Below are 19,578 nucleotides of genomic sequence, written 5' to 3'. Positions count from 1 at the left end.
TCTCAACTTCACTCGCTGTGACAATTTGTAAAAAAAAATTAATTTACAATCTGGTAAATATTTGTTCGCCTATAAGCATATATGTACATATGCCATTTATACGCTCATACGAATGTGTGTCCGTATTTTTATTAATTTGTGGGCTTTTATTATATGCATATCCTGCACATATATTTTACCTCGGACAGCGGCGCACAAACTAAATTTTTAGACAGGAGACCTTAAAAATAATTTAAAATTTACTGATTCGTTTAGTAATAATCTTCAATTTCGTCTTCGAAATATTATATCGACATTTTCCATTTGAAACACGTGGTACTGTCAAGCTGGAGCTTTGAACTAATTGAGCCCATTTGACCTTATTCACAGCACCAATCGATTTTATGACTTCTACTTATATTCTTTTGCATACTTTGTAAGAAATTAGCTACAAACAGGACGAATTCAGCAAGACCTTCTAAGACCTAAGAAAAAAAAAAACTCACGGTTCTGAATGGACATTCTATTAACGTGTTTTGGTTGATTGTTTGAAAAAAGCAGCGCAGAAACGCTAGACTGTAGGCCGCAGCACTTAAGCAATCATTAGGCCCACTGTGCTTTCGAGTGAAAACCAATGTAACTTCTTCCAGCTGCTGAGTGGATTTGGTAAAATACCTAATATTTCCATTCCAGCTGCCTAATGCCTCTTTGGAACAGAATCCGTTGTGGTTTACGTGAGTATCTGCCTGCGAAGGCCTAACCTCATGGCGCTTTCTATTGCTAGAAGCACGTAGATCAATATAATGCGTTGATCAGCGCCCCAAAGCATAAACGCACTTTGCATTTATACCTTGGTTCCAATTGGTTCGGTTGGATAGGGACACCCTAGTCACCTTGGTCGGGTTCGAGGGCCATCTAAAACCTCTGCCGTACTGTGGGTCCGCCACCTGGTCGCATGCAGCTTCACATTGGACAAATGCCCTTCCTGCATTTAGGGACAAACCACAGCCACCACGAATCTCCACAAAGGGCCAAACCCAATGAGCAGATTGGAGTTACCTCCAAGGGCTAACTGCTCCCCGTGGTACCAGGTTATAGTCTTTGGTTTTGCTTTAAGTTCAAAAAATCTCAATGACTGGTGGCGTTTGCGCTGTGACAAATGCTTTATATTTTGTGATATAAATATAAAGTTGGAATTTCACTTCCAGCAGAATATTATAGCACTTTTCTCACTTAGACCATGTTGACATTCAAACCAAGACCTGTAAATGTCAGACATAGTGCTTGTGGCTTTTAGTCGCCTCTTACGACAGGAATGCCTTGCCGCGGATATATTAGGTTTCCCTCGAACCCAGAGAGGTCCCCCCTACCCGCAGGGTAGCCTCTTTGGAACAGTGGGTCTCATGCAAAATATCTCGTCTCAACCGGCTGAGGGCTAGACAATCGCAAAGGTAATCTGCCAAAGTCTCGTTGTCCTCCGCTAATGCTCTACATTCCGCCGAATCTCCGATACCTCTTTTCTAATGGTGCTTTATGGTGACTCCTACAATGTTACTAAGTTATTTTTGGTCTATCCACCCAAAGTACATTTGCGGCATACCCTGTGGTTTTAGTCTTCCAAGACCTGAGGTGTTCTTCTAGGGTCCATTGCTACAAGGTCTAGGTAGGTAACAACGTTCCTTTTTATCTCGCGATTATTTAGAGACTTCCGTCATTTCGGGTGACCTTGGAACCTACTAAGAAGAAGAACTAAGAGCATAAAATATTGAGTAAGATTTTTTTAAGTGAGATTCTCACATTATCGATACTAATCAGTACCCACCAAATAATGAAATATAGGCGATGTTGGTTGGAGACTTTTTCTGAGGATCTCCTCTTAACATTTACTCGTGATCAGTGAATAAATATGAAAATGCTCAGTTTGGCAAAAACTTGGTAGCTAAAGACTTTGCCATTGTAACTTTGTATTTAGTAAGTAGTAAGACACAAAAGTTGTTAAGAGTAAATTTTATTTTAAGTAGACTTGAAAACCTCCCATATAGTAACAAGGCGTACACATTAAAGCATATGTTAAGCCGACCTCTACTTCAACTTTACTTTAAATTACTTTTCTTTCTACTATATGCAAATGTAAAGTCCTCGCTTGACTAACAAAGACCAAACTCTATAGATCACTCATTATTCCCGTCCTATTAATGGTGCTGAGGCTTGGACGATGACAACATTTGATGAGCCGGCGTTAAAAGTTTTCGAGAGAAATGTTCTGCGGAAGATTTATGGTCCTTTGCACATTGCCAACGGCAAGAATCGCATTCGAAGGAATGATGAGCTGTACGAGTTATACGACGACACTGACATGGTTCAACAAATTAAGAAACAGCGGCTACGCTGGCTAGGTTATGTCGTCCGAATGAACGAAAAGGATCTGGTTACTCTTGGAGTCTCTAAATGGCGAAAAATAAGAACGAGTGGCGCGTTGTTGTAAACTCCGCTATAGCCGCGTATGCGGTGTCTACCCCAATAAAAAAGAAGAAATGCAAATGTACTAACAAATTATTATGCCATCAATTCTTTTAATATTAACATAAATTATATCCTCTTTTTATAATGAACCCCCTGAATTCAACCCTGCATTCAACAGTTTGCCTTCACCTGGTTGTAAACACTTCTAAATGCTATTTACACTCTTATCGTTTAAATTGTAAATAATCATTAGAGTTCGTGACTATAAAGTGCGCACTGAAATCTGTTTCCAGCTAATTATATGCATAATTAAATTGTCAAACGGTTGGCTATAAAATGGCGCTGCCAATATTATGGTTATAAAACAATTTTTGTATGCGCTACGAACACCACCAATAGGTGGGCTGTCAAATTGAAAACTGAATGAATTTAAATTGCAGCACGTGGGCAGTGAAGAAACGATTGAAAGCGAGCAATTGGCAGCGCTTGCAGATAGCGTCATCAAAGCACAATGTATGACAGCGCTATGCATGTATGGGCGCGTGTGTGTGGGTGTGTGCGCGTATGCGAATAAGTGAAAGTAAACAACAGTAGCAGGGCTACTCCCGCGAATGTAGCATATATTTAGGCGCAAGCAATTCTTTATTGCTAATTGTTTGTGTATACAGGGTCCGACACTCGCTGTGTAACCAACTTTTGAGCGTTCGCGCAGCTGTCGCACTGGAATCAGCTGTTTATAAATTTGCTTAATGACAGTTCAGAGTATTGTTCACAAGTCTACAAAAGCGTTTTGCCAAAAGTGAACGCAAAAATAAGTTATCAGCGATGGGATTCAAACTTAATAGTGTTATTGCTTTATATTTAGCTGGAAAATTACAGCCAGCAATTGTTCGTGAGTTCAAACACCTTAATGTGAATAAAGTTTTTGTTTATCGCACCATCACTCGTTACACTGATACTGGTAGCATCGCAAAACGCCATGGTGGTGGTCATCAAAAGACTGCAACGTCACGTGAGATGGTTCTGAAAGTGAAGAAGCGACTTCAGCGAAATCCACGACGAAGTGCCAATCAAATGTCTAAAGAAATGAAGATATCCGATCGCAGCATCCGACGCATATTGAAAACTAAGCTCAAGGTCAAACCTTACAAGTTCCAAAAGGCCCAAAGCAGTTGCTTTGCTTGGCCGAAAGTGGTCAAATTCCGAACATTGTGTTTTCTGACGAAACGATTTTTTCCAACTGAGCAATTCGTAAACTCTCAAAACGATAGCGTTTACTTGACCGACCGTTCATACGAGAATCATACGAGAAAAGAAGTCATTGGTTGGCCACCAGGAGGCAGCACCCGCCACAAATAATGGTTTGGGCCGCTGTCACCGCAGATGGGCGCTCTCCAATTATTTTCATCGAGCCTGGCGTCAAAGTAAATGCGACATATTATCGGAAAAATGTTCTTGAGGCTGCTTTGAAGTCGTGGGCAAACAAACATTTCGGTCGCAAACCATGGACGTTTCAACAAGACTCAGCACCATCTCACAAAGCGCGAGTGAATATAGAATGGCTGAAAAACAACTTTCCGAACTTTATTACGACCACACAATGGCTCACGAATTAACCAGATGTAAATTCAATGGCTTATTCTTTTTGAGCCATTTTGGAGAGCACGGTCCGCAGTAAAAAATACACCAGTCTCGAGATGTTGAAGAAAGCCATGGTCCGTGAGTGGGCCAAAATACCGGCAAGTCACATTCGGGCAGCTTGCGATTCGTTTTTTGACCGTCTCAAGGCCATAGTTAAGGCAAAAGTTGGTTACATCGAGAAAAAGTGAATTGGTCCTGAATTTATGATTATTTTCACACATTTTGTACTTTAAAATAAATAAAAATAATTTTCCAAACCGAATTTATGGCTTTTCTAATTGGCACTTCGAGTGCCGGACCCTGTAATGGAAGAATAAATAAGTTTATAGACAGTTGATTGTTGTTGTTTGCATGTAGAGTGGGGAATTTTGTTTGCAGATATGTGTTGATCACTTGTTTAATAAATTGTGTTAACAACCTCGTGTATGCATATGTATGTACTATATACATACAGTCATGTGAAAGATAATAGGGACACTTGCTTGAAAATAGGTAAAAAATAAAATCTGATTCATTTTAAAAAAATTATCAAAAATGTAACATGCAATTGTTTGCTGGGATGTCAGTGAAGTAAAGAACCGTTATCAAAGAAAAAATATTTTGCGTCGTTTCGCAGCTGTTGATCATTTTGTGAAGTAAGATCGTTTTTGAGTGTGCGAAATACTAGGGACGGGAATATTAAATTGGTGCTAGTTTTGAAATATTGGGATGCTTAAAAATTTTTAAGCAATAAAGGTATTGTATATGAGAATTTATATAATCATAAACTGAAAAAGGTAATTTAATTTAGTAATTTAAAATGGGCAGAGGACAACACTGCAGCGCTGAGCTGCGTAAGCAAATAAAACACCTCCACAATCAAGGATTTTCATACCGGAAAAGGAATATAATGCGATTTTTAAAAAAGGACCCATTTGCATCCTCTAGTGAACTTAAAAAGGAATTTTCTTTGGACGTCGACACTTCTACCATTCGTAAATGGCTAACTAATAAAAATTTAAAAGCAAGGAGACCAAGAAAAGTGCCTTTTCTGTCCAAACCAAATGTGATTAAAAGGTTACATTTTGCTAATGATCACGTCAAGTGGCCAGTGGAGAAATGGCGCATATCCTGTGGTCAGATGAGACCAAATGCAATCTTTTTCACCCCGACTGCGGTACTCAACATGTGCGCAAGCCAGTGAACACAGCTTTTAACCCGCAATATACAGTTAAAACTGTAAAACACGGAGGAGGATCAATTATGGTGTGGGGATGATTCTCTCTCTCTCTTACCAAGGAGTTGGTCCAATATATCGAATTAAGGACAGCGGTGACTTATTGAAATATATTAAATGTGGTTATGGTGCCTTATGCTGAGGAAAACATGCCCCTTCGATGAGTGTTCCAGCAAGACAACGACTCAAAACACACATCGAAGCTAGCAAAAAAATGGTCCTCAGATAACAATATAAACGTGTTAAGCTGGCCTGCTCAATCACCGGACTTAAATCCCATCGAGAACTTGTGGCAACAAGTAAAAGTAGCTTTGAAGAGTAAAAAAGCAACAAACAATGACGCACTTTGGCTACTGATACAAGCAGCGTGGAAAGCTAATCCGCGGGCCACGTGCCAAAAATTAGTTGACTCATTACCTCGCCGATGTCTGGCTGTCATTCAAAATAAAGGATTTGAAACGAAGTATTGAAAAATCAAATTCTAAAAGTCAAAAGAATTTTGTAAAAAAAATGAATTGAACATTTTTTTTTTTAACTGCAATTGTCCCTATTTTTTTCACAACATAATTTGGGTAAAGCTATTAAAATAATTAATTTTTTTCTTCTTTGAATTGAATTCGAGTTATTTTCTCTAATATTCTTATGGTGGTAAAAACATAAACCTATTTAGAAATAAAAACACAATTTCAAACTTAATGAAAATATTCGTTTTCTTTGCATTTTTACGAAATACCGCCATGTGTCCCTGTTATTTTTTACATGACTGTATGTGTGCTGCATGTACAAACATATTTATAAATTTAACACCATTAAAGTGGTGTTCCAATATGAAGGTTTATGTTACGGGTAGTAGTGGAATAATTAGGGGTTTCATAGAGTCTCATTAAATTATTTTTTTGTCCCCTAATTGTGTTTTTTCAGAGTTTTGAAATAAAACGTAGACAAACGAATGAAATGCCTAGTCTGTAAATCCAATTGTTCCAAAGGGGTAACATGCGTTTACGGGTTAAAAAAAATCGTTTTTTTTTATGTTATTAAATTCTACAACACCTATAAAATATTTTCCTAAATTTTCAAGTTGATCCGACTAATAGCTTCATAGATACAGACTTGAAAACTTCTGCGCTCGAGGCTAGCTAGACTAAGTGCGCCGCCTTTAAAGCGTTTTTCTCGAGACTATGTGTTTGAAGTCTTTTGGCAAGATTTCTAGAGAACTGCTCGGCTGATCTTCACGAAATTTTACACAGGTCTTTGAGTTACAAGTTTTAAAGATGTGGGTGAAGTATTTTTTTTCATATTCAGCTGTTATAAAAAAATGCCCAGAAATAAGTAGGTATTTTACGACTTTCTTAACTTTAATGTTCCACTTTTTAAATATAAATATTATAAGAAATATATTTAAGCTAGTATCTATGCGCTGCAGACTGCTATACGGAGCATTACATTTCTTCGATTTCATAGAAAACTTCTATAAATTTGTTTCCGCCTTGCTATCGGTAGCCCGAGCTGATGTTACGAAGACACTTTTATGTGGTTTTATCACTATTAAGCAAGTATTGGAAGACATTTTCAATAACGTGGATCAAAAAGCGGAGTGCCGTAATAAATCTTACGAATTATTTTCAACGATGAATAAGTTAAAAACGGGAATAATGACAATTACGTGGAACGAAGTCCTAGAACGCTTGCAAGCGACTTGTGGTTCGCTGCAGTCGTCTGATCAAGACCTTAATAAAGGGATACGCCCTTTATAAGTCGTTATATGGCTACGTCTAAGCAATGCGATCTACTTTTTCAGCTATTGAGGCAAGAGTCAAAGGTCCGACTTACTGTAAAGAATATCAGCAACAGCCATCACGACGAATCAAGTGAAATATAAAGTACGACCATTTCAGCGGCTCTACTACACTCGACGACTTTGTTGAAAATCAAACACCCGAACAACGTTTCGAATTTGAGGTGTTTATTGTCATTATTTATAACGTACTGTCTGCTATAACTAAACGAATGAAAGCATATCATAAATGTACTAGTGTTTTTGAAGTATTTCGACAGCTAAAATCTTTAACAACAAAAGAGATTTTTGGAAAAATCCTCTCGTATGGTCAGTGCTTGCGAAGATGATTTGGAGAACAGCCTAGGCGGCGAATTAGTGCAGTTCGCAGAGCTGCTGAAAACAGATGTGGCTACTGTTATTGACAGCAACAAACAGGAGCCTCTGCAACAGCAATATAATAAACTTTTATTAAGTAATTCTTTAAAATCGTGTTTCCCAAACTTAGAAATTGCTTTGCAAATTAACTTATCTCTCATGATCACTTTGCAGTGGCGAACATTCTTTTACAACATTAAAACGTATTAAAAATTAATTTAGGATCACGATGGGCAAAGAACGTATTAATCATTTCTCTTTGTTGAATATAGAGCATGACTTGCTTAAAGAAGTCAATACTGAAAGTATTATCTCTAAATTGGCCTATAATAAATCCAGAAAAGTTTTTTTTTTTTTTGTAACAATTTTCTTTTATTTAGTACCCTAAACTTCAGAACATATAGCAAACTAAGGGCCCCTGACAGAATATGCTATAGGCCCTGCACTAGTTTAATCCGGCACCGTCGTGTTTAAATTTTTTTTCTTCCAAAAATTGCAGAATTTCTAGTTAATAGTTTGAGAAAAAAATTATTAAAAAAATGCTATTTTTACCATTTCCAAGAACTATATATCGGATCTTCGAAGAAGTTCGAAATTGGGCTTTTTCTATAAAACATTATTAATCATTAGTATCCCAAAAGTTTTGCCATTTCCGGGACTTTGTTATTATTTTCACATTTTTTTTTTTTTAATTGTCCTTTGTTTAACTAGATACCCACTTAATTGGTAAGGATGTGTCCTGTTGTAAAATTAACATTTGATTTGCTATAAGACAAAATAAAAAGCTGGCATATTTTAGAAGCAGAGTTAAATTAATTTAATTTTTATTAACCATTTTCAGTTAATGATCAACTTTATAAGTGTAAATATATATTTGTCATGCAGGATCACTGGAAACGTGTTGAAACTGATAATCGTAACGCGCATAAATGCTGTCATGTCGAAAAAATATAATTCCTGTTGCATCTGTGTACAAACGAAAAATAAGCGTGCGTGATGACTCGTAATACGAAGGAGTAGCGCGTCGAATTGCTGAGTAATCGAATGAGCTGGGTGCGATAAACCCATCCGTCACAAAGAAGTGTTGTGATGCCCTCAAGTTTGGTATGGTGACCCTTTTGTTGCTGTTCTTGGTGAGTGGTGGAGTTCTGAGGTGTGGTGTGTTGTATTAGGATGCGCCAGCTTTTTCCGAGTAGATTGGACCGGTAGGAGGAAGCTTAGCTTATTTAAACATCTTCAAATATACACGTACAGGTAGAGTTTCTGTCTATTCAGATTTCTTAGCCTCTGGTATTTTGGAATTGTAATATAATAAAAAGATATGTAGCAATACCTGAGCCGAACTGCAACTTGCAAGAATGAAAGACAAGGAAATACTTTAAGGTGTAAAACGTTAACCAGAGGATCAAAATCCAAGCTATTTTATATATACATATACTATATATTGCATAACTCTTATACTGACAGGCACATAAGATTGGTTAAAAAAACTAAAATCATTAGCATATGGAAGTTGAGGCAGTATCGACCCGATTTTTTTCTATTCTTCCCAATACCAATGACTATTAACATGCCACATACTAAAAAAAACAATCATATACACATAGTAAAATCAGCCGGATGTTCGAAAATCGTGATATTAGTTATATACATAGGGGATAGGTCAAGTTTTCACTAAAATGTATATATTTTAGGAACAAAGTTACACTGTTATGAGTAAGGCACGCTCTCTCATTGTACCCTGAACTGGGTATATTAAGTTTGTCACGATGTTTGAAACACCCAGAAGGAAGCGTCGGAGACCCTATAACGTACATATATATACATATATATAAATGATCAGTATGTTGAGCTGAGTCGATTTAGCCATGTCCGTCTGTCGGTCTGTCTGTATATATACGATTTTTATAAACGTCATTCTCTCTTCAAGAAGCTGCTCATTTGTCGGAACTGCCGATATCGGACCACTATAGCTTTTGGCTGACATATAAACTGAACGATCGGAATCAAGTTTTGGTATGGAAAACTTTCACATTTGCCCATGTATCTTCACAAAAGTTGGCTGGTATGGAAAACATTTACATTTGACAAGATATATTTACGAAATTTGGTATAGATTATTTTCTAAGGCAACAATGTAATCTCCGAAAAAATTGTTCAGATCGGATTACTATAGCAAATAGCTTCCATACAAACTGGGCACACAGTTACTGAAAGAAAGGCACCTGTGAACGGTATAATAGCTTCGGTGCAGCCGAAGTTACCGTTTTTTCTTGGTTTCATTGAGATAACTCACATATTGGCCGATATATGCGGTACAAAGTCACCCGGAAATTCGAAAAACTTTATATTAGGCATATGAGTGCTCAGGGAAGTATTAGCCCGATTCAACCCATTTTCTACACACATACTGTCAGAGAAGTATCATGGTATCACTGGAAAAGTGAAATAATAACTGGAACTTAAAATTGTGTTTTATGGGAAATAGGCGTATGGGAAGACGTACGTGTACTAAATTTTGTCGAAATCGGTTGGTCGGATCCCGAGATATGCGGTTTCACCAAAAAGTGGGCGGTTTCACACCAGCTCCTATAAAGCCCGCTCATTCCGGCTCGGAGGTAAAATTTAATATCTCTGGGGTAATTAGTTATTAATTTATTTGCGTAGTTTTTAATAGTGCTGTTATATATGGAGTAATCGGGATTATCTTCCGAATTCATTCGTTTTAACACTGTCGGCGAGTGTGTTGGGCGAATGTGGTTATTTTGGCTTTATTAGTTTAGGCAATATGTACAATCAACTTAGGGCCAGGTCACGCGCCCTTTTTCAAACTTGTATGCCCAGGAAGCACCCCCTTGCTACTGCAATCCTTTGTGCCAAACATAACGAATGTTTTTTTTTTTTACTAAGGAACCTGTAAACTAACTATACAACAGTTAAGTGTACAAAACTATTATACTAGTAGCAAAAGGTTGCAAGAGTATAAAAATATGAAAGGTAAGCACGTTTTTAGCCAGTAAACTTTGTGAGATATTGTAGCGCATTATTAAACCCTTTATTTGTTATAAAAATGAAATTAAAGTCTGGGATATATGTATTTATGTAGATTATTTCATAACAGTCGCCCTTATGTAAAAAATTTTGGGCATTGGCGTGCGGAGGAGGCAGATTAAATTTTAGGAGAATTCCCTTCATGTCGAAAAACATCAATACTCAAAAGACAATAGAAGTGAGATAATATTTTTATCTAAATCGAGTTTCATTTAGTGCAGTTGTTGCCATATTATTTAATGTGGAATATTATTTCTTGCAAAATCAATAGCTGATGGATCATGTTTGACCTTTTACTTGTAGTTATTACTCACCGCTGTCAATATCGTTCTATTGATGTCACAGATCCCCAAAACTGAAATTCTTACATCGTAAGTATGTAAATGTTTCCAAAATTTTTGAAACTGCCAGTAAAACTATAGTTATAATAAAATTTGCCATTTAAAGTAATGGTACGAAATTAGTCACCTCAGCGGATAGTGAAAGCTCTACAGTTGTGCGCTTGATTTCGCTAACGATATGTGTGGTTTCCTTTGACTTTGCACGAAAATAAATTTTAATTTAATATTATCAATAATTTTAATATTAATATTATCAAATAAGTAAATACAAATTGTTTAATATTGTTTTTATATAGACTCGAAATATTGCTACTCACCTCTACGGTCGCCTTGTGACAAGCTTCTACCACCAATAGTAATCTGAATATATGCAGCATAAGCCACATCATCTGACAGTAAGTCCGAATAGTTATAGAAAATTCTCTGAAAGCTATTATCAGGAAATGTGTTGTGATGACGATATGTAGCATGCAGGAGATCAGGTTGCAAAGCACAGCAAAACCGAAGGTGCTGATTGAATCGGATAACGCATTTTCGATTTTATTAAAAAATAATAATTAGAGGAAATGTTTGTTCTTTTTCACACTATTTTCATGAATTGTTAATTATAATTATGGTCCCCTTATAGAAATAAAAAATAAATTCTTTAATTAACGGGAACTTCAGTTTTTCATGTCAATTAAAAATAACCAAAATCATAACGAGGAATTATAACAGAAAGGGTGTCCCAAAATTAACGCAAGGTTGAAATTCAATAGTTTTTAGAAATTAATAAAGTAATTACCAAAAGGTTATTTATGGAATAACATATCGGACAAATGGCTTCCATGGCTTTCCATACACATACCCACTCGTTTGTCGAAAATTGAAATGACTAATCTTTACTACAGAAATGACGGCAAATTTAAATCTTGCGTTAATTTTGGGACAGCCTTTATTTATAGAGAGAGAATGCGAGAGAAAGAGAAATAGAAAGGATGCATAAAGTGTAATAATTTTTCTATTTTTTACATGAATGTCCCAAACCGTGAGCCACTTTTTTGTAAAACAAATATTCACTGAGTAAAACCAAATTATCAATGGAATTTTTGTTAGATGCTATGCTTATGAGCTTACTTGGAAAATATTTCTACACACTTGTACAATGATTCATAAGTATCGACCAGTAATCTCAACAACTCAACTGTTGGTTTCGCTAGAAATAGAAAGGAGYGAGTCTTACAGAACAATTTCCGTAGTGTTTTCACATTTATAGTATAAATAATATATAAATATGTATATTAGTTTACTATATATATATATATACTATACATTTATAGTATAAATAATATATAAATATATTAGATACATGTACACATACATATACTATAAAGTTTCACTTACAATGATGATTTCTCAGGCATTTAAACTCGCGGTGTGATGGAACTTCCACATCAGATGATAAATTATTAACCCAAGTCTTCATCTTATTATAGTGTTTTTCATCTGTGAGAGCGTATAATGAATGACAATGGAAAACTTTCATTAAGTAAACAAGGTAAGAGCAATAATTGTCGGTAGATATTATGAGTCTGTAAATTAGAAAAAGGAGCAGTATTCTCTGGGTAGCCAGAAATCACTTGTTTGAAGGCGAGCTAATGTGAAAATGAAACATTCCCCCCAGGGCAATACCAAAAGATCCTTCAAGATCGGGAAAGACCTCTCTGAGCCGTTCGATACCAAACGAGGTTTCAGACAAGCCGACTTCCTACCGTGCGACTTCTTAAATCTATTTATGGAGAAAATAATTCGAGCTGCCGATCTGAATAGAGAAGGTGCAATCTTCTGTAAGAGTATACAGCTGCTGGCGGACGCCGTTGATATTGATAACATTGGCTCAACTGTTTTAGCCAGACTGTGGACATGCGCTCGCGACTTGACTCCCATATCACTGTTGACAGTTTTAATTTCGAAGTCGCGTATAGTTTCGTCTATCTTGGAACCTGAGTTAACACCAACAACAACGTCAGCCTGAAATCGAACGCAGAACAACTCTTGCCAACAGGTGCTACTTCGGACTGGGCAAGCGATTGAAAAGTAAAGTCCTCTCTCGACGAACAACGACCAAATTCTGCAAGTTACGCATCGTCTCCGTCCTTCTATATGTTGCAGAGGCATGGACGATGACAAAATCTGATTAGTCGGTGCTACGGGTTTTCGAGAGAAAGGTTCTGCGGAAGATTTATGGTACGTTGCACATTGGGAACGGCGAATACCGCAGTCGAGTACGATATATACGATGACATTGACATAGTTCAACGAGACAGCGGTTACGCTGGCTAGGTCATGTCAACCGAATGTATGAAAACACTCCAGGTCTAAAAGTATTCAATGCAGTACCCGCAAGGAAGAGCAGAGGAAAGGAAGACCTCTACAAATTGTAGTTTTGAAATGGTTTACACGCCAGAATATTGAATCAGATATCCTTCCCTGCTAATTTATAAAGCTATTATATTTTAGATTCATATATTAGTACTATTACACTGTAGAAATAATAAAGGCGACGACACGCCAATCAAAGCTGCTTAATTGCTCTCTATGTTTAGAAAAAAATAGCGAATCGAATAAACTAGTTAAAATAGTCTTAAGTTATTAAAATCAAAAATAAATTATATAGTATAATAAGTGGCGCTGAAAGAAAGCGAAAAGAATAAATGGTGAATCGCTGTAAAAACGAATTTTCGCTCTAAAGCGGAAAATTTAATATTTCTTTTGTACGCTTCTAATTTGCAATATATACCTGCTTTGTTAGGTTTTCATGATATACTTTAATGTGAAAACAATTTTACAAATAAATGAAGTATATAAATATTTAGTATGAATATTTTCTTACCCAACAAAAAATTGTGTTTCAATATCTTATTCAAACGACGAAAACGTCTCGCAAGCCCTAGAACATTATTGGCATATAAAATGTGACTTCCAATTAGCACCAAATAAATCACATAAAATGGTATATACCAATTTAAAGTAGCAGCTGCAAGAAAAGAGTTAAAAGGTGCCGCAAATTGTTCTTTTGCGAAAAAGCTTACCAAGAACATGTTTCGACATAACCTGCATCCACCCGAAATAATCGAAACCTATAAATATCGATTTATAAATTTAAAATATCTATAAAAAATTAAATTGACGCAACTTATAATTGCTCCAAATAATGTAGGTGTGACTATGGCCAACATTATAGGTATAAAGCGATTATTTTCGACATTCATAAATAAATGCAGAGATTCGTCCAGCTGTAAGAAATTTGGTTTCAAATTATTTATGACATTTTTTGTTTATAATTTAAATTTAAGTTGTAAATTCTAAATTAATTTCAACATCAAATATTTTTTTTTCAAATTGAGTAAACATTAGTATTTTAACGACTTTTCTGAATTAAACTAATATTTAGGGATAGAAAAATAAAAAGTTTTAGATATCATGAAATACCTTTCTTAAACGCATATTGAGCTGTTGTGTAGGCTTTACACTGCAAAGACCGCAGCCGATGCCAGCAATGCATGTCAGCGCCACCATGCCCACATCCATTGCTGTGACCACTTGTAGGGTACCCGAACTCACACTGGAAATTTTACGACACATAATTAGTAACAGTAAATGCATTATTAATTTTTAAAACAGGAAATACAATATACTATATGAAGACTGCTATTGTGGTGTATGTGATTTATTTTCTATCTTTGCTCAACAGGAATTGGAAGTGGAAGACCGAGTTTAACCAATTTTTCACTCTATGTGGAGTTTGATTCAACTTGAGTGATAGGATAGTTTATAATAACAATATTTTACACTCTCATAAAATATTTGCAACAGAGCATAACAGTTTTTTCTGGTACCTAGAATGTAGTGAAATAGAGACAGAGTTATAAACTATAAGAAACTTATATTTTTATACTCTCGCAACAAAGTTGCTAAGGAGAGTATTATAGTTTTGTTCACATAACGGTTGCTTGTAAGTCCTAAAACTAAAAGAGTCAGCTATAGGGTTATATATACCAAAGTGATCAGGGTGATGAGTAAAGTTGAAATCCGGGTGGCTGTCTGTCCGTCCATCCGTGCAAGCTGTAACTTGAGTAAAAGTTGAGATATCATGATGAAACTTGATACACGTATTTCTTGGCTCCATAAGTTAAGTTCGAAGATGGGCAAAATCGGTCCACTGCCACGCCCACAAAATGGCGAAAACCATTCTAACTGTCATAACTAAGCCATAAATAAAGATAACTGAAATTTGGCACAAAGGATCGCATTAGGGGGGGGCATATTTGGACTTACTTCTTTTGGAAAATAGGGCGTGGCCCCGCCCCATACTAAGTTTTTTGTACATATCTCGGAAACTACTATAGCTATGTCAACCAAACTCTACAGAGTTGTTTCATTCAGTCATTTCCATATGCAGATCAAACATAGAAGAAATCGGATAATAGCCACGCCCACCTCCCATACAAAGGTTATGTTGAAAATCACTAAAAGTGCGTTAACCGACTAACAAAAAACGTCAGAAACACTAAATTTTACGGAAGAAATGGCAGAAGGAAGCTCCACCCAGGCTTTTTTATGGGTGAAATCGGTTCACAACCACGCTTTCTTCCAATATAACGCTATTTTGAATTCCATCTAATGCCTTCTCTGTATAATATATACATTAGGAACCAATGATGATAGCGGAATTAAACTTTACACAAATACGGTATTTGAGCTGAGGTATCCCTTGTGGAAAAATTGTCGTGATCGGACTATAACTTTTCAATACAATTAAAATAAATGAAARTACAATTCAATACTCAAAGTACACAAATTGATCTAATCTAATTMATTTTACAGCAAAATAAAAAATTATGTAAATGACGGATAATGAAATCTCTATTATCACTTTATCATGCGAGAGTATAAAATGTTCGGTGACACCCGAACTTAGCTCTTCCTTACTTGTTTTCAATTATGGAAGCTCGAAATGGATTACCTTTTTTATACATAGTGTATAATAAAATCGATCTGGATGACGGCACCAATCGATTTCCGATATATAATATTGTCAAATATCTCCCTTTCGCCTTTTACAGAGCTCGTATCTGGCAATACTATAGATCTTTGAAAGGTTTTGACATAAACTACAAAACGACGCTATGCATGATTACTTTGGAAATTGCGTTCAACAGTTATAGACATATAAACATAGAGTTCAATGCCGAAATTCACTCTATTTTAAAGTTTTTCTTCGTTAAAGGCGGATCCGCTAGAGAAACATTCCGTGAGATTAATGGTGTTTTGGGGGATGCTACTCTATCACTTCGAACTGCAGAGAAATGGTTTCGGAGATTCAGTGCGGTTGAAAACGACACCATGGATAAGTTAGGCGGCGGAAGACCTGTAACGACGAATACCTATCGAATCATGGAAAACATTGAGTTAGACCGACATGTGGCATCTCGTGACATCGCCCAGACGATGAAAATTAGTCACCAAACCATATTAAACCATACATAAAACAGCTTGATGTTTGGGTGCTGCATGATTGGACGCAAAAAAACTTTCTGGACCGAATCAACGAATGCGATATTCTGCTGAGACGGTACGAACTCGACCCATTTTAGAGTGGATGGTGACTGGCGACGAAAAATTGATCAAATGGATTGGAAGGGAACCATTTACTATGAGCTGTTCCCATATGGCCAGACGCTTAATTCTACCATCTATTGCGAACAACTGGACCGCTTGCAGCAGGCGATTGACCAGAAGTGTCCAGAATTGGCCAACAGGAAGGGTGTAGTGTTCTACCCGCTACGATAGCTCTGATGGGAGGTTTTATCGCAACGCCCATGTTGGTGTAAAACTGAACTCAAAGAGGCTTGTGAAAAGTGGCTGTCCAAGTTCTTCGTAAATAAGGAAAGTTGCCGTCTAGATGGAAACAGATTATCAAACGAAACGGCGCATATTTCAACTAAACACGATCACCGTAACACTTATATAGTCTATTCGTATTAGAGACAGGTTAACGAAGTATCCTTTGAACCGATTTGAACCGAGCTCAGTTTTGATTTGAAGGACGAAATCGCCGAAAAATTACCGCATTTCAAGAAAAAGAAAATGCTAACCTAGACCGGCTCAAAAGTCGGTGCAAAGTAGCAAAAATAAATTAATTGGTCTTTAATTGCTTCCGCATCCACCATATTCTCCAGATCTGATTCTCTTCGAATATTTGCTGTTCTCAGATCTCATAAGAACGTTCGCTGGGTAGAATAATTAGGTGATCGCCGAAACTGAGGCCCATTTTCAAGCCAAGTCGGTGATCAGTGTATCACCACTGAATAAAATAAAAACAAATTTTGCGAAAAAAATGTGTTTTGGTATGGCAGGCCGAGGACTTTTTAACTGATCTATTATATCAATTAAACTTTTTGTGGACGAGTCCTGTTGATGTGGTGAAAATAACTGAAATCGCATAGTAATCATGCACCTCTCCATATACTGGTTATATTACTGATACTACTGAAACCGCGGTAACTCAATATTGTAAATGCGACAATAAATTGTAAATCCAAGTTCATACGAAAAAACTTCATGAGAGCGAAGTACAAATTGGGGTATGGACGTGGCACCGCTTTTTTTTTAAGGTGAAATGCTATTTATCAGGAACTACTCGCCCTTTGTGTTAAGTTTATATCACATATTTTCCATTTTGGTAAACTTTTAAAAGAAATATTTCATTCTCAAAATGATATTGTAATACGGTGCATTGTCCTGATGAAAAATTTTTTTTCTTCTGCAAACTGGGTATTTTTTTTACGAATTTTTTCCTTCACCTGGTCCAAATGGTTCCAATTACATTCAGAATTAATTACTTTACCAGTTTGCAAGTAATCCACAAACAAAATTCCTTACGCATCCCAAAAAAACGTATGCCACAACCTTCTTGGTCGATTTCGGGACACGAACTCGTTTCGAAGCCGAACAACCAGGTTCAGAACACTCTTTACCCTCCTATTTTGATTCAGGATCATGGTCTCATCCATAGTGATGAATCGACGCACAAAATCCATTTTATTCTTTTTAAAACGTTTCAAATATTGCTGAAAGTCGCATTCGAATGTGCTTTTGTTCCATTGTTAACGAATACGGCACCCAATGTGCACACAGCTTTCTAAAACCCAAAATTTCACTTAAAATATGGCTCACACTGCCAAATGAGATGTGTACAGTCTCTACTAAATCTCTCTCCGTCAATCGACGATCTTTTAAAACCGTACAGAATATGCTATGATTTCTGGTGTTGATGCGATTTTTGGACGTCCTTCACGCGGATCGTCTCCAAGGCTAGTACGACCACGTTTAAATTCAGCAACTCATCTTTTTACCGTTCTAATTGTAGGTCAACTATCATTACACACTTTTAACATTCGTTCGTGAATTTCTTTTGGTGCCACACCTTCCATAAGAATAATTTTATCACTGTACGATATTCAATTTTTTCCATTGTAAAAAAAATTCGTTGACACAGCGACACTAAATGGCTTGTAAACAAAGAATAAATTGGCAGATTGAAATGAAACTTCACATACGTTCATATGTAGAGTGTACCACCACAACGAAAAAACTTATTGAAAAACCTCGTATTCACGAAATTTGGCATGGACTATTTTCAAAGGCAACGGTACAATCTCCGCAAAATTTTTTGAGATCGCACTGCAATAGCATATACATATGTAGCTGTCATACCTGTCTGACTCTACTCAAATCTAAGTTAAGGTATATTCACGAAATTTGACATAGATTATTGTTCAGGACTTTAAATTCAATCTGAATGCATCTTTATCTTCATAATTCGTTAAAATTTAGTTTAAAGCCTTACTTACCGATATTGAACTTTGCAATAACCTTTGAATCCAGTGCCGACTATTATAACTAAATCGAAAATATTATATTAAAAAAAAATTCTGCAATGTAATGGGAATAATTTTTTTTATATTTTTTCCTCTTTCTTACGCACCCATTGTTAAACATAAGATAATCGAGTAGACGGTAAACACTTTGCTACGTTTTATTGTCATTACGCCTTCCTCGTTCGTCTTAATAGAAAGGGGAGCCAAGGCTAAGGCTTTACTCAGGTAAAAAACACTTAAAGATGACTCACTGATTTCCATTTTGTAATATTATTTAATTATTTAGATATTACAAATAATTTCAAATTGTTTTTGAAGCTTAAATCTAACCTTTTTTTTGTATATAATTTATTTCAATTTCAAGCAGCGACACTGATTACTGTTCTAAACGCATCGTGCGAAATGATTAAATTGCTGCTAAAGTATATCCTTTAGCTGACCTTAAACTTTTTCCTGTCAAATCTGTGTTTTGTTTACCCATCATACATTCGACACATTGTAAACATGTAATAAATTCAACTTTTTGACGTTTTAAGTATATACCTAAGCCAGTGGTCAGCATGAGAGGATCTGTCACTGTGTTGGTGAGCACGAATCAAAAGCCCAGTGAGAAATTGGAATTAAAATTAAGCAAATTTTATAAGCCAAATTATAAAATAAATTATTGTTCAATAAAATTTGAAAATTAAATATGTTTTCACTTCCTATGAAAATATTCAGTAATACTAAAAGCTATATATAAATAAAAGATTATTCAAACCTCAGAGCAAATAATAAACAGATAAATAAGAATATCTGCAGTTTCTCGACATG

This window comes from Bactrocera latifrons, unplaced genomic scaffold, assembly GCF_001853355.1.
Source record: "Bactrocera latifrons isolate USDA-ARS-PBARC rearing strain unplaced genomic scaffold, ASM185335v1 scaffold_185, whole genome shotgun sequence".
Classification (NCBI taxonomy): Eukaryota; Metazoa; Arthropoda; class Insecta; order Diptera; family Tephritidae; genus Bactrocera; species Bactrocera latifrons.
The sequence above is the reverse complement of the archived record's forward strand: the minus strand, read 5'-3'. Positions refer to the sequence as shown.